Below are 21116 nucleotides of genomic sequence, written 5' to 3'. Positions count from 1 at the left end.
TATGAAAGTTTTAATTGGACACTTGGCAAATTTGAAATATAAATGGTAGCTTAATTCATGGTCTTCCACTTAGTTATGAAATTAAGTGTAATAGAACACAGCCATTGCAATACCTACAGCCATAGTCAATACCTAAGCTACTAGGTAGTTTTATAATGCTATAGTCGAGTTGATTAGTTATGACACCTTATATGGCCCAGATAATAAATACTGTAGAGTGAAAACTCTACTGAAAATGTTTGCTGAGTCCTGATTAAGTTAATTGTATTTTAGAAATGTGTAATTTCCTGAAGTTGAGAATTGTGCCATGTATTTCAATGTTTTTCATCTTTTTAAAATACGCACTAAAGTATTTAGGGTAAAGGAGTGTTCTAGTTTGATAGTTGCTGGAATGCAATAAGCCAGAAACAGAATGGCTTTTAAAAAGGGGAATTTAATAAGTTGCTAGTTTGTGGTTCTAAGGCTGAGAAAATGTCCCAATTAAAACAAATATATAGAAATGCCCAATCTTGGGCATCCAGGGAAAGACACCTTGGTTCAAGAAGGCTGATGAAGTTCAGGGTTTTTCTCTGAAGTGGAAGGTCACATGGCGAACGTGGCATCATCTGCTAGCTTCTTCCCCTAGCTTCCTGTTTCGTGAAGCTCCCGGGGGGGCATTTTCCTTCTTCATCTCCAAAGCTCACTGGCTGGTGGACTCTGTTTCTCGTGGCTATGTCATTCTGCTCTGCTCTCTCTGAATCTCTTTCATTCCCCAAAATGTTTCCTCTTTTATAATCAAGACCCACCCAAATGTGTGGGGACATGCCTCCACCTAATCCAATTAAAAAACCCCTCTTGATTAAATCACATCTCCAGGGAGATAATCTAATTACAGTTTCAAATTTACAGTGCTGAATGGGGATTAGAAGAAGTGGCTGCCTTTACAAAATGGGATTAGGATTAAAGCATGGCTTTTCTAGGGTACATACATCATTTCAAATCAGTACAAGGAGTACAGTGTACTTAAGTACGCTCAATGATTCAGAAAAAGTAATTTAATTTGAATATGAAAAGAGAGTTGAGAAGATAGGAGGGAGGATCCAGAATATAGATGGGTGACACGGTATCTTTCTAAGTAGGGAAACCTTATCTGCTGAACTTGATAGATGTAACTTTTGATATGGTTAGTGGAACATGAGGGAAATCTCACCTTGTGGTTGACTTATCTTGAAGAGGACTTGTAGAAATATGTTAAGAGTAATAGCAGAGGAAAGAGAGTGGAGGGTTTGAATAAAGTAGAAAAAGTTGAAAATCCATTGAGCGGAACATGAGAAAGGGCTCTTTAAGGACACGGAATTGGATTACTAAATGGTAATTATGAACCCATAGTGGTACCAGTAATTCTCAGTGAGGTAGAAAAAGGCATGAAGAAATATGATATTCAAGATTGCTGTTTTTCTGTCTATTTTAACCAAAGGAGATGGAACACGAAGGTTGAAGATATTTGAAATAGAGTAATTAATGATGAGTTATGGAAACAGAGCTTGAACACCAAGGAAATGTAAAAAAGGGGCAATAAGTAGGGATAAAATGATTTGAAAGACTGGAGATCTTCATAAAATAAAATATTGCAGTAGGTAGTCTTGAGCAAATAAGATGGAAGGATAAATGATTGTGAACAGAGTATGAGAGACAACAATTTCTGATTTTGGAGGTGGACTATTCTCTGTGTTCGGTACTGAACCCCTAGAAATGAGTGGCTGAGGAAGAGTTGAGGAAAAGTAATTATAGGTGAGGGGGTAAAAGAAAGAAGAGGGCAGGTGTTCAAAATACCAAGAATGAACACAGAATTAACAATTAACAACAAAGTGCAGAGAAAGAGAGTGAGGTGGTTTATAAAATAGTCATTGAATGTGTATGCACGTTGAGTGTATGTGTGTGAGACTGAGAGACAATATAGACAACACAGTGGGAATGGTTAATGGCCAAAATGAGAACAGGAAGAAGATGGAATAGATTGATATCTATTAATTAAATAGAATTTAATAGATTAATAATTTCATTTAAAAATTAAAGGGAATTTTAGGAGAAATGTGTGGATGTAGAGGAAAGAGGATATATAATGTGCCTTCTGAGGTACAGAGGTAGCTGATAATTAGCCTTCAGAGAGAGGCAAAGGTGTACCCATATCCTTAAGAGTTAGCTAATCAGAATTCAGTTAAAACAAAGAGGGAGAAACACACTCTGAATAATGTTTAGAATATGTGGGAGTTTCTTTGGTCTTTCACATACTCAGTGTGCAATCAACATCTATTGAAAACTTATTTTGATAATGTGGAGAGAATAGAGAGAAGACTAAGTTTCAAAACTTTAATTAGACTTAGTGTATCTTGATGACTCGTTGGATATAGAGTAACCTGCATATAGTTAGTGTGATCAGTTTTTAAGGGAGGAGATTGATTATGGTCATCCAAAATTCAGAATAAGACGGTGCAATGGTGGCTCGGTGGCAGAATTCTTGCCTGCCGTGTTGGAGACCCGGGTTCGATTCCCAGTGACTGCCCATGTTAAAAAAAAAAAAAAGAAAAAAGAAAAAGCAGAACAGACTGCAGGGAATAGAATTAGGAAAATATGTAAGGCTTGGAGCACATTGCACTTGAGACGCCAAAAAGAAATTGTATGGTTCAGGGGAATTGACTGTGTATGTATCAAAACATACATATGCGTGTTTGTATGTTTATATGCCTATATATTTCCTTTAATACATTTATTTTTTATTATAATGAGATGTCATATAGCTCCTCAATGTATTATGAATTGACCACAAGACGTCTTGCTGTTCTCTCAGAATACATAATTGAAAGTCAAAAAGAGAGCCTTTGTAATGCATATTTTTATTGAGAGATTTGGCCATGCTTGTCTTATTTCTGTTTCCCTAGTGTGTAAGCTCTTACTTTAGATATTATAGCCTTCTAGATGCTCTATAAAGTTGGGTCCACATCCCCCTTAACAATTGCATGCAAATGTTTACATGCACATTCATGTTTATTTTTTTGAGTAGTGCAACCTTACTTTTCACCTGATACTCAAAGTTTGTGATATTAAAACAAGCTGACATTCACTACCTGAGTGGGTAAAAGTATTGCATAAGACTAGAAATAACATATAGAATAGTGAAGATAGTGGGGGAGAATGGAATTAATAGTCATCAATCGAACACTTTAATATTGTATTTGTTATGCATATTTGTTGCCTGTCACAGGAGTACTCATGAAATAAATTCTTATTAATATTATGTAAACTTAGTAACTTACTTGGTTATAATGACCAGTGAGATATATAAGTTTATTCCAGTTATAAATAGCAGAAAACTAAGTCTTATGAGTTGACTAATTTAAATTACTATCTTGAAGTTATACAGTTTAGAAAATGATAGAACTAGGATTCTGTCCCAAGAATTTGACAGCAGAATCCTTTTTGTACTACTACATTAATGCAAATCATGTAAGGTCTCAAATTTTATAATTCTGATGAAACATACACAGTTGCAGAGAAAAGCTGTTTATGTTATCTGAAGTAACATCAGCCTTATATAGGATGGATATGGTTGTCAAACTATAAAAAACCAATTTTATTCTCTATGTTGATTGATAGTTCATTCTTTTTTCTTGCATACTTTCTCCCTCTTTCTTCTTCCTAATCCTGTTTCTGGTAACAGGTCAAGCAAACTTTCTTTAATATTGGTATAGTAAATAAGACAAACCATATGGAGTCAGACCACTGAAGAAATGGTCAAATTAACAGTAGCAAAAGGCTTAGAACATAATCTCTTTATTGATAAAAACAATTTATGCAAAATGCCTTTCCAACTACAAAATAATGTGCAAAAATAGTCATCATCATTGGTGTTATTTCCTAATATTTATGAAGGCCATATACAAAATCTAAGTACCAGTAAGTCTCTATCAGAGTCTTGAGAGTTAAGGGCTTAGGAACAATGATGCTTAAGGAAGTCAAAGTGATATTCTTGGAGTCAGATTTAGATATGGTTATAACATAAACGGTACAGTTGCATTTAGTAGCAAATTTAGTGATAGCAATATTCCTACCTTTTAAAGACAAGAATTTGGTAGTGTATATAAAGGAATAAAATCTTACCTTGAAGCTATGGAAATCTTTAATCATTTCAATTATCTTCTGGTCTACTATAATGTGTACTTTATTAACCAGATTTATATTCTTACTTATTTTTGAGAGTATGAAATTAATACAGTGTTTTCCATATCTATCTTCTCAGAATGCCCAAACAGATTGTTTATGTGGATTCAAAACAAAATAATCCTTATTATCATCCAGGCTGATACATCTTTCTAATGAAAAATGTTGGAAGATTGTGTGTTGCCTTTTGCCTATACTGTGTATTTTAGTTTGCTAAAGCTGCTGAAATGCAATATACCAGAAATGGCTTTTTAAAATGGGGTTTATGAAATTACAAGCTACAATTCTAGGGCCATGTTAATGTCCAAATTAAGGCACCTGCAAGAAGATATCTTCTCAGAGGAAAGGCAGATGGCATCTGGAGCACTTCTGTCAGCTGGGAAGGCATGTGGATGACATCTGCTGGTCCCTGCTCCCAGTTGTTTTCAACTTTTGATTCCAGTGGCTTTCTTTCTCTAAACATCTGTGGATCGTTTCTTAGTTCTCTGGGGCAAATTCTGGATTTCATTTCTTAGCTTAGCATCTCCTGGGGTGACATTTGTCTGTCTCCATCTCTAAACGTCTGTGTATGAGCTTTCTCCAGAATATTTCTTTCTTAAAGGATTCCAGTAAACTCATTAAAATCCACCTCGAATGGGTAGGGTCACATCTCTATGGCAGCAACCTAATTGTGAAGTCCCATCCAATTAGGTCTGCCCCTACAAGACTGGATTAAAAGAACATGGCTTTTCTGGGGTATACAGCAGTTTTAAACCTAGTACACCTTTAAAAGTGGATCAGATCAAGTTGCCGCCTAATACAAATTTAATCTCGCTCAAACAAAATCCCAAAACATATGTCTCAGAAAAAAGTCTATATTTGAATTCCACAATTTAAAAAGACATTGACAAATTGAAAAAGAGCTGAGTAAAACCTCAAAGCTGATTAAGTTTTATATTTAGACCTGATTCATTTAGACTAGGATCAAGAAGTTACTTAAAAGATCAAGATAAAGAATGAGTTTTCACAGGGGGCTGATTGATTTTTATTTCCTCCAAGAACTAAATTAGGGTGCATGGACTATAACACAAGAAGGACTAGATTAGAAATAAAAGAGAATTTTCTAAAGGGTCACAGTTATTAAATATCACAATGAATGCTATTGGGTTTATGAATGTGAACCCAATAGCATTGGGTTCAGAGAAAACCAAAGATTAGCTTCCACAACTATTTTCTGTATGTTTCCAAGGGAAATAGCAGATTGCCCAGGGCAGCTCTTCAGTCATTTGCCTGTGGCTGTATTCAGCATATACCCAAACATTTCATTGCCCTGGCTGTATAAGCAGTTACAGTTGTTCTTATAAACAAGCATAAAGTACCCACAGAGATCAGGAAATGAAGTTAAAATCTTTTGAAATCTGAGTAGTACTTTCCTGGTGAAATATAGAAACAAGAAAATAAGTTGATCTGACTCCTTTTAAAATTGATGGAACTGATCAATCAATAAATAAAATTGTTCTTAAATTCACTTTCAAATAGCCTGAGAAAGGTTCAATTGTAAATAGCTATACAATTAAAATGTCTCAAATCCCTTGTTACACAGGCAAATGCCCAGAACCAATGATATTGCAACGATAAGCCTCACTGTCCATGTTGTAGAGAGCATAAATTTCTATATTGAAAAGTAAGTAAAAAGCAAGCCTGTTTCAATACCAACACTTACCAAGTCTTTTTTTTTAACTTAAAAAAACATGTACAGGGTGGGCAACAGTGGCTCAGTGGCAGAGTTCTCACCTGCCATGCTGGAGACCTGGGTTTGATTCCTGGAGCCTGTCCATTGCAAAAAAATAATAATAATAATAATAATACATGTACAATTTAAAATAAAGTGGTGAATTAATATGCACTGCTGATTACCTCCTTTAAAATTCACCCTAATGATATCCCAGGAATGAGAGAGGTTCATGAATCTCATAATCTAACAGAAAAACTGATGTGACACCTTGGAAAGATACACAGATTTGGGAAGAAATGATAACTAGGTTAGAAGAGACTTAGTACTATAGATAAGGGGAGTTTTATAGTTATACCATTTTGTCTCCTCTCATTGCCCTGGTTGGATGTTGAACAGCTCTTTAGTCACCTTAGGGCCTGAAACCAGTATCACAAATTATTGTCAGGTTAATACCAGAAAGAGAGGCAGGGGAACCATTAGAGCTTGTCTTAGTTTCCCATGGCTGCTGGTAACAAAGTACCACAAATGAGGTGGCTCAAAATAGCAGATTTCTATTGTTTCATGGTTTGGGAGGCTGAGAAGACTAAATCAAGATGTCAGTGGGGTCATGCTTCCTCTGGAATCTGTAAGGTTCTGGTAGTGGCTTGTCAGCAATCCAACGTATTCCCTGGCTGTTACATTACAATCTCTCCCTTCAAAACATGGCTGTCTTGGCTCACCCTTTCTCTTTGTCCAGTTCTCCCCTTATTGGAAGGTCATTTCGGATTAGGACCCTTCCTAACTCGGTTTGGCACCATCTCAACTAATAATGTGTCCAAAGATCCTATTTCAAGTAGGATCACTTTCACACACTGGGTGTTTGGACTTGAATAAATCCTTTTGGGGAGACACAATTCAATCCACAGCAGAGCCTAAAAGTCCCACCTAAACAAGACCTATCACATCAACCTTCAATACCTTATGATCCAAATTCCAGGAAGCATTTTCTGGGTAAAAAAAAACTTTAACTAAACAACATCCTAGAAGTTTCTTCATAGCACATCACCTACTGGTGAGTAGAATGGAAAAAAAAAAATAGTGATGGAGCTCAAATTACAAATGCAGAGAACCTCTACTCTGCATTTTATTGCTATCCCTCTTCCTGACACTCACTTCTAACATAAGCTTTGGTCTAGTTTTCACTTCCCCTCCTAAATATGCATTCTTAGCCAAGTCCCAAAGGAAATTTGACTCCCAGGGAGATTTAATAAGATATCAGAGGACTTGTAAATAGTAAATATTCTGTATCAGAGAAAGCAAAGTAATGGATCAAACAGAACAGAAATTTTAACTAAGTACAATAATATGAATTAAAGGAAGATACTGGAAATATAAAGCAGAAACAAGCAGAATAAAGAAGAACCAATTGTCTCCACTGGTGTATGCAAATATATCAAATTTGAAATAAGAAGCTATGGATGGGTTAAGTCATAGATTGGCAAGTTTTTTTCTGTAAAGGCTAGCTAGTAAGTATTTGATGCTTTCCAAGCCAATGGTCAGAATCACAACTTCAACTCTGCTGTTGAGTGGGAAAGCAATCATAGACAGTACATAAACCAGTGAGTGTGTCTGTGGGAAAACATTCATAGGCAGTGCATGAACAAGTGAGTGTGTCTGTGTTCCAATAAAACTTTATTTATAGCCACTAAAATTTGAACTTCATATAATTTTCATGTCATGAAATACTATTCTTCTCTTCATTTTTCTTGACATTTAAAAATGTAAAGGACATTCTTAACTTGGGGGCTCTACAAAAATTGGTAGTAGTCAGGTTTTGCCAGCAGGCTATGGTTTGCTGATCCCCTAGTTAAATGACAGATTAGAGTCATCCAGAAAGAAGAGCAGGTGAAAGATTAAATACAACCAAAAAGAAGAAGGCTAGATCTAGGAAGACTCCCAAAAGGTATAAGGAATGACTGAAGAGGGGGAAAGAATTAGAAAAAGTTGAGATATAGAGTGAAAAATCATGTGACCTAGCCACCTAACTGTATATTTGATTCCATGCCAAAAATCACACTATTTCTTAATTAAGAAATTAAGGTGATTCTTATCTCTTTTCTATTTTCTAAAATTCCCAAAATGAACATGTTTTACTTTTATTATTAGGAAAACATTATAAACCTGAATAGAGAAAAAGCTAAACTCTAGATTAATTACTCACCATCTTTTCCCATTTTTTTTCCTTAGTGCATATCAAGGTAATCATCAGTGTTTATGAAAGAGTTAAAGAGGGAAGTGGAATACAGAATTTCAGAATAATGTATCTCAAAATTAGCTATGGTCACAAATTGTTCAGATAATATAGTACTTATCTATCATGTATTTTTCAAAGACAATCCATACCTACTTCTTTTTTTTTTAATTTTATTTCTAAAGGTAAAATCTATGTAATAATCCACCAGGTCCTTGATTTTCATTTTCAACAGCTAATTGGGTAGCTTTGGTTTGGTGATGAGAGCTAAAAGGGGAATATATTGTATTACTGCTTAGTTAGTGGGCAAGACAAGCCCCTCTTCAGATTAAAAGATCAGAATATTGCAAATTTCTATAAAATGGGATTTAGTCGCATTGGTAGGCCCAAGTATAATCCCTTTAACATTATGGCCTTCCCCATTAAACATTGTCAGGTGCTAAATAACTAGTCTAAAATATTAATACTGGTTTTATTCTCTTCTGCCATGCTAGGTAAATGCTCTTTCGTGTTGTTGGTTTTCCAAAAGCAAATGGTGACTATCACAGCAAACATGTGTCCCTAAAAAGGAAAAAATGTGTATCTTTTTACTAAAAAGATATTTTTTAATCAATGAATAACATAAACATTAAAAAATATGATCTCACTTTGAAATGGCTAATGAAATTGGCATATTCTCACTTTGCACCACTCTCTTGCCATCACTGCTGCCTAGTTGTTGATGTACAACCATCTCTGATTGGAGTCAGGAAAGGAAACTCAAGGCCTATCCATACTTTGATGGTGAAATGACATATGTGCATATAAGCCCCAACCCCAGTAAATAACTTTTTGGTTTCATTTTGAGGCAGTTCTGGAGTATTTGCGAAGGATCTCAGGAAACACTGGCTTTTACAGAGCTGTGTCATGAGGCTCCTGGGGATATAGAAATAGATTCTGCTTATACTTCACCCTGGCTCTGTGTACTTCCCTTGCTTGCTAGCTGGAGAAGAGGTAGCAACCACTTCTCCTAGTCCATGATTATGAAGCCAAGTCTCTACTGCTGTTGCTCCAACTATCAACGAAGGATCATGAAACCCCATGGTTGACATTGGCTGACAGTAGATCACCTTGACAGTGAGCTTTACTGACCAGATCACACAGGAACTCTGGCTCCTTTAAAAGCTGCTTTGAGGCCTGATAGCACAGTTGCATAAAGAGAACTAGTAGCAAAACCCAGAAATCTGGGGCATTTAAAGCCTCATGGCCCAGCCTTTGATCAGTATGGTAAAGGGAAGCAGATGATTCTTCTCCCTGGATGGGCAGTTGTCATCAGATGCCATTGTTCGTAAGGCATCTCTAACAATGTGTGTCATTAGCCCTGGTGTTTATTTTCTCATCATATAAGCACTCGCTCCTTTCGCTCCTGTCTTCCTTCTTTCTTTCTTTCTTTTCTGTTCCTCTGCTGGCCTGGGATTTTGCCCCTCAGTAATATATTAACACGTAAGCTTTTGTCTTAGACCCCGATTTGTAGGGAATTCAAGCAAAGACACACTTAATTAAGATTAAATTATATACCTCAAAAAGAAGTGGAACCATGTATTCCTATTATTTATTTTGTAAAGACATTTCCACATTAAATGCCTGGGCATTTCCTTAAAACATCAGTTTATAAGGGAGAACCATCGCATTCTAGGAGCATATGAAGGCAACTGCCATATTTTGGGCTGAATATTTTAGATCACCTTGTGGATTATTAAAGCTATTTCTCAGGGTCTTTGTGTATATGTTAAGTACATCCCAAACACAACGTCCCTAGTAAAGTTACATCACAGCAGAACATCAAACTCTTTCGGAGTCACTACTGTTAGTAGCCCAAAGATTTGGCGTGGTTTAAGAACAAGACTCAGCTTTGTACCAGGAAGCTTTTCCTAGGAGATGAGAAGATGCCTAACTCATTGGCAAAATATTTCCTGCTTGTAAAATAGCAAACTGGAGAGCATAAAATACAGAATATGATAGAATAAATAAATAGAGAAATAAATATATTTGTAGAATAAAATTTAGAATGTTTCTGCTTGGAAAATAGCAAAAGTAGAGAATATAGAAACTCTCTGAGAGTCTGTTGTCACAATGTACCTTTCATTTAAAATTTCTCAACTCCACATTATTTGCATAATTACAAATAAAGTCAGGAGAAGCTCATGCATCCACTGTCTCACAACTCTGCTTCTGTCTTTACGATTGAGTTCACTTGGATCAGTGTAGCATTACTTTGACTAAAATGTTTGGAGGGCTGAATTGGGGGAAACAAACAAATGTTAGTATTTTAATGTGTTAGAGTGCTAATTGATGCGTTAGAGTGCTAATTGATGTGTTAGCATACTAATGATATTAAACTGTTTGAAAGTAAATGGAACTAGCAAATATTTTATAGCTTAGGTAGTTGACCCTTCTGTCACATTCTGTTTCCCTGCTTTTCAAATGCTATGCTTGAGATGCTGTTTCTCTCTCACCAATATAACAGCACTTTCGTGACTTTTGTGAAATTTGTGAAATCATTCATTTATGGCTTGAATACAGTAAGAATATAGTGAAAAGACTCTACCTCCAGTCAAGTTGAAAAGGCAGATTTGTAAACAAATAATACAGAGTGATGTATGCATTAAGAGCATTATGGGCCTGGAGTTAGCAGAAATGAAGAATTGATGATGTCTGAGTGAAGTTGAAAAATATTTCAGTTGGCAGTTGAAGTTCACCAGGTAAACAAGGGAGGAATGGAGTTCCATGCAAATGAAATAGATTTGCGAAAGTTGGAAATTATGAAAGATCATGACCCAACCAATGCTCTTTTTGTAGTTGAGTATTGTTGAACTTTCGGAGAGTAAGCATGGGCAATGGTAAAAGTCAGTACAGGGGAGTGAGGGAGACATCATGTGGAAAAAGTATATTGTGTTACTTTGGGGTGTTTGGACTTGATTCTGTGCCCAAGAGGAAGCCAAAAATGGGTTAAACAGAGGGTGGAGTGGTGGAATATAATGAAATGATAAATCTGATTTTTTAGGATAATAACTTTGGAGACAGAATATAATACTGATTAGAAGAAGAAGAGAGTATAATACAAAAACAGGATGTTTTCGATAATTCAAGTGAGAGATAAGCTGAACTAAGTCAGTGGATAAAGAAAAGGCATGGAAAGAACAAAGATTCCAGTGATAGAAAAGAGGTAAAAGCATTATGACTTTGTAAAAATTTTCTGTTGAATTCGTGGGAGAGAACCAATTCAAGAATTGCTTACATGTTTCTTTCTAAGAACACATGGTGCAAGCTCTAAATTAATAATCACTTCAATAATAAAATGACAGTTATTGAATGCCTGCTATGTTTCAATCACTGTGTTAAGCACTGGGAATGAAAAGATGAATGCTTTAAGATCCCTAAGAAGCTGTGACAAGATGATTAAATGAAATTGTTATAACCACAGTTTCAATGGAGGCCCTGAGAAAATATATATCACATTCCAAAGCAAAGCATAAAACTAACATGCAGACTTGCAAAGGAAGCATCTGAAGATAACTCATGCTACTCCTAATGCACACTCAAACTGAAAATATAGAGGTTGATGATTTTGCACGTTAGAAGAGAAAATTTACATTTATATTTTAATATGTTCACTTATTTATATACATACTATTACTAATATCTGAACTATTTAAATGTAAGGTGAAGATATGATGGTCCATAATTTTTCAAAACTCCAGGGTTTATTTCCTAAAACACAGAACAATTTTTTTATATTGTCATAGCACAATTATCAAAATTGGGATGTTAACATTAATGCAATATTATTTATCTAATCTATACTTATCCAAATTTCACCAGTTTTGCCAACTGTTATGCTTTTTTTTTTTTTTTTTCAGCTGGCAGGACTCTTTTTTAGTAGTTCTCATAGGGCTGGTCTCTTATTAATGAACTTTCTCAGCTTCTGTTTATCTGTGAATATTTTTAAACTCTCCCTCATTTTTGAAGGACGGCTCTGTGGGATAGAGAGTTCTTGGCTGGCAGATTTTCTTTTTCAATGTCTTAAATGTATCATACCACGGCCTTCTCATATCCACAGTGTGTCTGATGAGAAATCAGCACTTATCTTATTTGGCTTCTCTTGTATGTGGTGGCTCTCTTGCTGCTTTCAGAATTTTCCTTTTCTCTTCAGCATTGGGCAGTCTGATTAGTAAGCTCCTTGGAGCAGGTCTTTTCAGATATATTCTGTTTGGAGTACATTGGGCCCTTTTTGTGTGTGTGTAGGCAGCACTGGGAATCAAACCTGGGACATTGGGCCTTTTGAGCTTGCAAATTTATGTCATTTATGTGGGTTGGGGAATTTTCAGCCATTATTTCTTTGAATATTCTTCCTGACCCTTTTTCCTTCACTTCTCAATTTGGAACACCCACGATGTGTATGTTTGTGCACTTTGCGATGTCAGTAAATTCCCTGAAATCCTCTCAATTTTTTCCATTTCTTTCTCCTTTTTTCTTTTGTCTGTTCAAATTTGGTTAATTTGTCTTCTAGCTCACCGATTCTTTCTTGTGCCTCTTCATATCTGCTGTTGTGTGTCTCCAGTACATTTTTATTTCGTCTGCAGTATATTTTATTTTCATAATGTCTATTATTTTTCTACATATTTTTCAAATTATTCTTTATGCTCTTCTAGTGGCTTCTTAATATTCTCTATCTCTTTATATGCATTTTCCTTCATTTCTTTGAGTTGATTCAGCAGATTTATTTGAATACCTTTGATTAATTGTTCCAGATTCTGTGTCGCCTCCAACCTTTTGATTTGTTCTTTTGACTGGGCCATTTCTTCTTGAGTTTTAGTATGCCTTGTAATTTTTTTTGTTGATATCTGGTCATCTGATTACCTTCATGTTTCTATTCTGAAGATCAGTTTCTCTTTCTTGTCTAAGATTTAGTTGTTGCCCAGGTTTATATTAGGGCATTGCTTTGACTGTTGGGTCATCAGTATTTCTCAGCCAAAAAAGGGTGGGTACACATATTGGGTGTAGACTAGCTTTTATGTGCCCAGGATAGGGTCTGGAGAATCTATGAAAAACCCTGCAGTTTTTCCCCTGCACTTTCCAGGCTGCCCAGCAGATAGCACTCTGGCTACTTATTTTCCCTCAGAAGCTGTTTATCTCCTGGACCCCAACAGCATCTGACTGTGCAGGTGAAACTGTGGGATTCCCTAGCCCTCACTATACTGACCAAAATCTGGCTCAGTGTGGGGCTGTGTCTACCTCTGTACTTGGGTGGTGTATTAGTTAGGGTTCTCTAGAGAAACAGAATCAATAGGGGACACTTGCAAATACAAAACTTATAAAAGTGCCTCATGTGACCATGGGAATGCAGAGTCCAAAATCCACAGGGCAGGCTGTGAAGCCAACGATTCTGATGGAGGGTCTGGACGAACTCCACAGGAGAGGCTCGCCAGCTGAAGCAGGAATAGCGCCTATCTCTTCTGAATCCTCCTTAAAAGGCTTCCCATGATTAGATTAAGCATCACTCATTGCAGAGTATACTCCCCTTTGGCTGCTTACAAACAGAATCAGCTGTGATGCAGCTGACATGATCATGATATAATTCTATGAGATGTCCTCATTGCAACAGACAGGCCAGCACTTGCCTAACCAGACAAACAGGTACCACGTCTTGGCCACATTGATACATGAACCTGACCGTGACAGGTGGCTTCTCCCACAGCTGCTCCAGGCAAGAATTGGGCCACCCACTGCTGTTTCTTCCAACTGTGGTGGATGGGGTAATTATAGTATCTGTCCACACTTTCTCAGACTTTTCATCCTTCATTGACCTGGGCCTTGAAATGTCCTGGCTACTTGCTGCTTTGAGGGGAGATTTTGTAGTTCCCTCTCTAATCCTCTGTTTGGAAGCTCTTCCTTGCTGCCTGTGCTGGTTTGAAATGATGTATGTACCCTAGAAAAGCCATGTTTTAATCCTAATCCCATTTTGTAAAGGCAGCCGTTTCTTCTAATCCCTATTCAGTACTGTATGCTTGAAACTGTAGTTAGATCATCTCCCTGGAGATTAGATTTAATCAAGAATGGTTCTTAAGCTGGAGATGTGTCTCCACCCATTTGGGTGGGTCTTGATTGGTTTACTGGAGTCCTATAAAAAAGGAAACATTTTGGAGAATGAGAGATTCAGAGAGAGAGCAGAGCAGAGCAACATAGCACGAGAAGCAGAGTCTACCAGCCAGCGACCTTTGGAGATGAAGAAGGAAAACACATCCTGGGAGCTTCATGAAATCGGAAGCCAGGAGAGAAAGCTAGCAGATGATGCTGTGTTCGCCATGTGCCCTTCCAGCTGTGAGAGAAGCCCTGACTATGTTCGCCATGTGCCTTCTTACATGAGAGAGAAACCCTGAACATCATCAGCCTTCTTGAACCAAGGTATCTTTCTCTGGTTGCCTTTGATTGGACATTTCTATAGATTTGTTTTAATTGGGATATTTTCTCAGTCTTAGGACTGGAAACTAGCAACTTATTGAATTTCCCTTTTTAAAAGTCATTCTGTTTCTGGTATATTGCATTGCAGCAGCTAGCAAACTAGATTAATACCCCTTTGCATTCTGCACTCTCCAGTAGCTTGAGTCCTCCTGTGGGTCCCTGTAGGCTTGGGTCTCTGTGTCTTGATGTAGGTGGGGTTCTGTTTCACTACTGTGAGAGATTTTATAGTCTGTGTCCTCAGTGGGAGGTGGGAGGAATTCCAGCTGCTGCCTCTGGGCACTTACTGAGCTTCCTGTAACCAAGTGAGGGGGGAGGAGAGAGGACTGGCCAGGCCAGGATGGAAGTTTCCTACCTGATATTTTTATTTTTCTTTGATTCAGTGTTTGTGGGATCCTTTCCCAATCTTTACCTTTCTCCAGAATTCTGAACAAGTGAGAATTGTCCTTTTTTCCAGCTTATTCTCTAGGGAAAGGTTTTCATTACTATCTTACACTGCCAAGATTGATGACATCACTGAGGTCTGAAATTTTTTGAAATTGAGTGGTTGGTTCATTTGGGTGGCTCCTGCCCCCAGATTTTGGTAGGCAAAGTATGCTCAAGATTTTTCACTGAGCTGGATGTAGGTCATGTTGAAACCCCAAAACTTATTTGGGGGCTCAAATCCATATGGACTGTCAGTAGGGGTAAAGTGGTCCTTACTGGTGGAACCTCTCTATTCTCAGAATTAAGGAAACACCACTTTTAAACTATCAGCTGAAAGAGAAACATTCTATTGTATGAATTACACTGAAAGGGAAGGATCTCCAAAAATTTGGGAGGTGTCTCTAATGACTCAAAGAAATGTGCTCCAGGAAATATGAAGGAGAATTGCCTTTAAACACTGGTTAGAGATGGATGATTTAAACCCAAGACATTCCCTTTCTCTTTACCTCAACCCCTACCCTTCACATGCTTGGACTCTATGAAGCAGGAGGAGTAGGAATGCTAAGTGGACAAAGAGAGAAAGGTAGAATGATCCTTCTTTAAGTGTGAAGGCAGCTAGCGTTAGCAGGCCTCAGCTGTGGGATAGGAGAGGAGGTTTAAAAATTTGCATAGTATTCTGGATTAAATATATTAATTATTCTAAAGAGGACTTTTTATTTTCTAAGAATATCCAGAAAAATCATTGGACTTTGATTAAATTTTATCCAAAGAGATAAAAGAGGTAGTCTTACTGAGTGGTTAGAATAGGCAATGGAGGAATCTAAGTTGAGATCTAATTTCACCTATGGTTTCCCGTTGGTTATCATGATAGTTAGAAAGTTTGCATTTTAAAAATGTCTTCAATTTTGGCCATGAAATTTGACTTGAGTGAAGAAACCTAGTTTCTAGCTCTGTTCTATGTAACTTTGGACATATGGCTTCACTACTTTATGTTCTCTGTCTTCTTATATGTACTTAAGGGAGTTGAAAACTAGCTGATTTGCATGATATCCCATATTAAACTCTAAAACTCTGAGTTTCATTACTGAATAATATTTCTCTAGTCTGTCACATATTTCAAAAATGTTAATAGATGAGCAAATTTAGGATAGGCATATATGCTTACCAAAAGATTGTAAACAAATGAGTTTGGAACCCGGCTTATAACACATTGCTGAGTATCATCATTATTATATTATTATGAGAACTGCATTGCAGATTTTGTTGTATTGTATGTCTTATTTGAATGCCTGAGAAGAATGAATACAAAAGCATGAAGAGTGAATTGTTTGTTGAAAAGAATCATAAATAAATTATGTTTGAAGCATTTGTAATAAATGTTTGGAAAGCCTCCAGATAAATGCCTCTTAAAATAAAACTGTAATTGAAACACTTGTAGAAAGAGACTTTTATATAAAATAAATATTAAATATTAGGTTGGGAAACTAAGAGAAGCCTATATTCAATCTTGGTAACACTAGAAAATACAAATAATAGAAAAATAATGTAGAGAGGTTTTCAGTTTTTATAACTTGAACTTGTGCTCTAAAATCAAGCTCTACTTTACTTCATCAAATGTTTCTAGTTTTCAGTCCATTGGAGGTTGAAACCAATGGCTTCTGCCTAACTGATTAAGATGAAATATTTATGCAAACCAACTGTCTCCTTCTCTTGAAGAGAATTAATAATAAACCTTAAGAACACTGAAAGGTAGGAGTTGAATTCACCTGAAATTCCTAGGTAACTACTCAGTTGAGATCAGAATGTGCCTTCTATTATTTTTGATGCTTTATTTTTTCTGTTAAGTATTTAGAGTAAGATTTACTTTATTGCAATTTGAAGCACTATCACCACCAAAAGTTTAAGAAACTGTGCTTAAAACTCTAAATCTGCACATGAAACCACAAGAATACATGCAAATATTTAAATATTAGCATACCCTTAAGAGGGGATTTAATAAAAGAAAGATACCATGAGATATTTTCCCCTGAAGCCTGTTTCTAACAAATAGGGTCAGGAGAAAAGAAGGCCATCTGTCTTAGCCTTTGCTTCTTAGGTATCTGCAGGTATGTCTGCAAAAAATAATCCCATCTTTCCTATAGAACAAGAAAAAGAATTTTAACAACTTTCAGATACATAAGATTTTTGTGTAGTAAAGTTTTGAGTTAAGATACAATATTAAGCAAAATATTTTGTTAAATATATTTTAAGAGGCTATTAAAATGCTTATTAGTTTTTATATTTAGTATTCAGGTTGCATTTGATATTGTCTGTTTCATTTCTTTATTAAGAATGAGCACTGAATTATTTTACCCAGCACAACATGGCAGTAAAGTTTAATGTATGTTCTATCTTTGGTTCTTCTTGGTTGAAGATTTGAGATACAATATATGAGGGCATTAGATCTTTAAATCTTTAAATGTTAGGATTTGTGGTGGTGTTACTCAGCATTCTGACTAATATTAAAAATCCAAATGTAAACATCATTAGGAAGATTTGGAGAGCTCACCAGGAAACTGGATGGATAGTACTTTCTTTGAATGCCTGGGAAAATGCGAAGGTTTGAATTGGCATTTTCAGGGCTGTTTGTGTGGGGAATATGCGGCATAAGAGGGTGATTTCAGAAAGAGCACTTCTTCCTTGGTTAAAAACCAGTGGTATTTTACTGGAATGTAAAGGTATAAAATATTGTCATTTTCAAATTGCAGTATTATTAATGGTAATTAAAATGTAAGTACTAAGCCAACAACTATGCTACTAAGAAGAATAACCCAGATGAGGAACTGTTTACAGTTGTTATTTTAACATCTTTATAAATATATAACCATTTAAAATAAAAACCTGTCATTAAGAAAAATCTTTTTCTTTTAAGTCTTGGAGATGCTGAAAATATTCTCCAAATAAATTTAGAAGATTTTACATAAGACTTAAATGTAAACTTCATTTATTTTTCATTTGGCATTTAATATACTGGGAAGACAGAGGGAAAATAGTTTGTTGTCATACTCTTCATGTAAGTGTTAATCCACAGAATTATTTCAGCACAAATTTCCAAATACGACTTCATGCTATAAATCAAGACATTGAAGTAGGAAAATTCTGAACACCGTGCAAGAAAGCACCAGAGCCTCTGAGAAGTGGACAAAACTTTTATTGCCATGGCAGACTCAGCGGACTCCTGTCCAAAGTCTAAGCCCCAAACATTCTTTGTCTCCAGATGATATAGACTAGCAAGCAGGGTAGGAGTTACTATAGGAACAGGCTGTAAACTCTGGAAAAGTACAGAAACAGAACTTGCAGTGTTGGAGTTGCTATCTGGCCCTTAGCTGATTTCTTTTGTCTGGAATACAGGCAGCCCTGGACCTGCAGTTGCAGCAGACATTTTATCTCACCACCTTTTAGAAAGCGTGCTTTTTACATATTTTTGAAAGTACACAAATTCATAAAGTGATACACACATATGCACAAAGTGATACACATAAATGCACAAAGTGATACACATAAATTCATAAAGTTTTATACAGCAGTAATACTGAGGTTAAACTTATAAACTACCTCAACATGATATTCCAATGCAAAATTTGATTACTACCAGTTTTTCCATCTGAAAGAGGGAATAAAAGCTGATGTTATAGGAAGGTGTTGAGCAATATTATGGATGAATGTGAATATTTTGCAATAACTTGAGTCTTTGCCTAGTACCTCAGAAATAATCAATAATGTAAAAATAGGACAAACATAATTTAATCCCAGACAGGGGTATGTTTAGGGTTGAAAGCGAGTGCTACAATGGTGTACTGGAGTCTCCTCCCAGGGAGTTGCAAAAAAAGATTGTGTATATCCTCTTCCAACTCCAGTGGCATCTTGTTGGTAGATTGAAATCAGCCATCTTATGATCATTAAATCACCGAATTTTTACATAGTGCAAAAAGGGTTTTTTTTTTTTAATTCTTGGAGAGATAGTTATTAAAACTTTACCAGAACACGACTGGTTATGTAGGGCAATAGCACAAATGGAGCTGTCTCAGGCAAACTGTAACTTATGGTCATCTTACTTAAAATGAAATTTATATAACTCAGCTATTAAAATGTTATGTAAGGCATTGTAAGTGAATGAAAACAAGCAGTGCATGATAAAATCTCCATTGGTCCATGGGAATTATGTCCAAACCAAATTTATGAAAATTGAAAATGAAAAAGCTTAAATCTGGCTTCCCAAAGTCAAGTTGGTTTATAGAGGAGAGACACAAGTCTAGGGAGGAGGTGTGTAGCAGCAGTTTTTCAGTTCTTTCTAGGCAGTAATAATGCTCTAAATCAGATGTAGGTTGGTATCATTACTTCTGGAGAGTTGAATTTCTAGGAGTGCTTACAAGAACAAATCAGACTGATGTGTATGTTTCATTTTCAGCAGAAAACCCTGGCAGAATCTCAGTACACAGGCTAGATAAAAATATGAGGTAAAGGGAAAGGCTGTGGTGCAATAAGAATACAAGTGCCATCAGATTGGCTCTAACACTTAAGTCAAAACTGTAATTCCAGACTCCACTGGTGGAGTAGTATTTCTAAATAGTTCATGTTGGTCAGAATGAGGCATCTTTCTCAAAAGAAATTCTTACCTGACATTGCTGGATATGAAAGTATCTATGTGTTTTTCACAGAGAAAATTTTACTACCATATATGTTGACCACTTCATATTAATCAAGCACAGATGGAATTCATCTCATCTAGATGTTTTCAAACCAGGGTACACATACTCCTCAGAAAATGTGAAGAATTTCTAAAGAGGATGATGCACATTTTAAGATTTTTCAATTTCTAGATTGTCAACTCCCAGATATGATTTCTCTATATCTTATCTTAGAAAGCCTTCATTCATAATGGTCTTCTTTCCAAATTTACAAAAGAAAGGAACAGCCTTTACAAAACCCAAGTCATAGCTGGTGCAAGGCCCAAGGATATTAAACTTCTCAGGCAGTAAGCCAAGGGATAATTTGGAGTACTGGCTTTTGGGAAGCCTATTTAATTAATTAATTAAACACCAGAAACAGAGTCCTTTCCTTTCATTACCCTGGCTCAGAGAGTCGGAGCTATGGCTGCAGCGATAAAAGTCGTGTGGTGGCAGCAGCAGCTGCAATGACATGTCTAACATGAACCCTGAGTATGATTATTTATTCAAGTTACTTCTGATTGGCGACTCTGGGTTGGAAAATCTTTCTTCCTTTTTAAGTTTGCAGATGATACATGGACAGAGAGCTACATCAGCACAATTGGTGCGGATTTCAAAATAAGAACTATATAGTTAGATGGGAAAACAGTCCACTTCAAATGCACAGCAGGACAAGAAAGATTTCAAACAATCACCTCCAATTATTACAGTAAAATGCATGGCATCATAGTATATGATGTGACAGATTAGGAATCCTTCAATAGTATTAAACAGTGGCTGCAGGAAATAATCATTATGCCAGTGAAAACAGCAAGTTGTTGGTAGGGAACGAAGATGACTTGACCATAAAGAAAGTAGTATACAACACAACAATAAAGGAATTTGCTGGTTCCCTTGGAATTCCATTTTTGGAAACCAGTACTAAGAACACAACAAATGTAGAAAAGTTTTTCATGAGGATGACAGCTGAAATTACAAAACGAATGGGCCTTCTAGCAATAGCTGGTGGTACAGAAAAGTCCAATGTTAAAATTCAGAGCAGAGGTTGCTGCTAGAATTTGCTTTTGTCCGTTTCTCATATCAATGAATTTGCAACATGAATGCAAGTGAAAAAACAAAATTACCTGAATTGTACTGTATGTTGCTGCACTACCACATATTCTTAACGTTTTACAAAGGTCCAAGATTTTAAATAATCAATACTGACTTTTTTATTTTTTAATTCCCTTGAATCAAGACAGCTAACTTCATTTTCAGAACTGTTTTAAGACCCTGAGTGCTGGTTTATAAAATAACGTTTGTAATTCCTATTGCTTTCCTGATGCTAGACTGTTTCCCGTGGTTG

The 21116-nt window shown here is 36.2% G+C and overlaps 1 protein-coding gene and 1 pseudogene across 2 annotated transcripts in view; both read left to right on the top strand.

Annotated features, from left to right (window-relative positions):
* Positions 1 to 21116, top strand: part of SGCZ (sarcoglycan zeta) — a 528743-nt gene that overhangs the window by 312017 nt on the left and 195610 nt on the right. The window lies entirely within an intron of this gene.
* Positions 20244 to 20826, top strand: LOC143669575 (ras-related protein Rab-1A pseudogene; annotated as a pseudogene).

This window comes from Tamandua tetradactyla, chromosome 26, assembly GCF_023851605.1.
Source record: "Tamandua tetradactyla isolate mTamTet1 chromosome 26, mTamTet1.pri, whole genome shotgun sequence".
NCBI lineage: Eukaryota > Metazoa > Chordata > Mammalia > Pilosa > Myrmecophagidae > Tamandua > Tamandua tetradactyla.
The sequence above is the reverse complement of the archived record's forward strand: the minus strand, read 5'-3'. Positions and strand labels throughout refer to the sequence as shown.